This window comes from Medicago sativa, chromosome 7 (genome assembly GCF_051527215.1).
Source record: "Medicago sativa cultivar Bolivia chromosome 7, Bolivia_mono, whole genome shotgun sequence".
In the NCBI taxonomy this organism is placed as follows: domain Eukaryota; kingdom Viridiplantae; phylum Streptophyta; class Magnoliopsida; order Fabales; family Fabaceae; genus Medicago; species Medicago sativa.
In genome coordinates, this window is record NC_140755.1 from 61789902 (window position 1) to 61791694 (window position 1793).

Consider the following 1793-nt stretch of genomic DNA (forward strand, 5'->3'; position numbering starts at 1 on the left):
CTTTTTCATTAAAGTAAAAAAAGTCATGGGTAGTTAACCGCTTTGCCACTTGTGAATGCATAAAAAAGCGCTGCATATCAAAATATCTTCTTTATTGTCATTCGTGAACTTTTCGGAAAAATGCATGTCGCGAGATTAAGCATTTTCCTTTTAAATTTATCAAACTAAATAAAAGAATCTCATTTTAATTTACCATAGTCATTTTTAATTTAAACTATCTTTTTTTGTCCAAAAAAAAAACTTAAACTCATAATTTGATCCATATTATATAATTCTGTCCCTTCCAAAGAAACCCTAATCTTCTTTCAAAAATCAATAATCTCTTATTCATGCTTGCAGCCGCCAGGTAAATTATACACAGCGCTGCTGTCATGAATCTCTTATCAGCGAAGCCGCTGAAGCGTCCTCCCAACTCGGCGTTAGGGCCGATAATCCTTCCTGAAGAACTTATCACAGAACTTCTTTCTTTCCTTCCTGTCAAATCTCTGATGCGATTCAAGTGCTTTGTAAGTCATGGGAACCCCTATTTTCCGACCCTTTCTTCATCAAATTGCACCTTCAGCGATCTACACGAAACCCACAACTTGCACTCGCATGGTTATATAAAAAGAATGAGAGTGTTTTACCAGTCTCCTTGAGTCGTTTCCTGGAATGTCCGTCTAAGTCGATCACCCATACAACTGATCCTTACTATAGTTTGAAGGAAAAGGATTGTACTATGGTTGTTGGTTCTTGCAATGGATTGCTATGTTTGTTCGGTTGTTCTATTATGAATAATGAGATGTGGTTCCGTGTCTGGAATCCTGCTACCAGGACAATATCTGATAAATTAGGGCACGCTAACCTCACTGACCTCATCACACAGTCCCTTTTGAAGTTTACATTTGGTTATGATAATTCAACTGATACTTACAAGGTAGTGGCTTTAGAAAAGGCGGCAGCGAGAGTTTTTAGTTTGGGCGATAATGTTTGGAGAAATATTCATCTTCCGGTCTATTTTTACCTATATAAGGGTGTGCATTTGAATGGTAGCATTAATTTCATGGCAATTCGCGATTACATAGCTGATTATTATGAGCCCGAGTTTACTACGGTTGAGCAAGTTACAATCATTTCGCTAGATCTGGGTAAAGAGACATACAAAGAGTTTATTCCGCCTCGAGAATTTGATCAAAAACCATATGTCGAGCCATCACTATTTGTATTGATGGATTGCCTTTGTTTTTCTGAAGTTGTCAAGGAAACCCATTTTGTTATATGGAAAATGACGGATTATGGAGTTGAAGAGTCTTGGACTCAATTAGTTAAGATTAATTTTCAAATTATGAAAATTTTTGATTATGAGTGGTTGCCATGCTTTCCATTGTACCTTTCTGAAAATCACGATACACTGATATTGGAAAGCTATCTTGGAAAGCAACCAATTGTCTTTAATTTAAGAGATGGTAGCGTAGAGAGAATTCAAATTACTAATCGCCAAAGTGATGGGCTCTATATCAAAAATTATGTTGAAAGCTTGGTTTTGTGTCATTGAAAAGTAAGTTCCTCTACGTCGATTTATTTGAATTTTGTTTATTCTTCCATGTTGTGTGACTATTTTCTATGGTGGCTTTTAATTGGTAACGGCTCCATCAAATGAATTTCTTTTGATTCAATATTATGTACGTCACGCAAAAGAAATTCCTTCTCTCTTGAATATTCTTGAATGAGTTGGTCATTAGAGCTTTAAACAAAGCTAAATAATCAAATGGTCCTTCAATTTGGTTGGAGGATAATATCTAATACTATTTGTT

General features: G+C 35.6%; 1 pseudogene; it reads left to right on the top strand.

Annotated features, from left to right (window-relative positions):
- The first annotated feature begins 371 nt into the window (after positions 1-371).
- On the top strand, positions 372-1534 carry LOC146907426 (F-box/kelch-repeat protein At3g23880-like; annotated as a pseudogene).
- Positions 1535-1793: the final 259 nt, after the last annotated feature.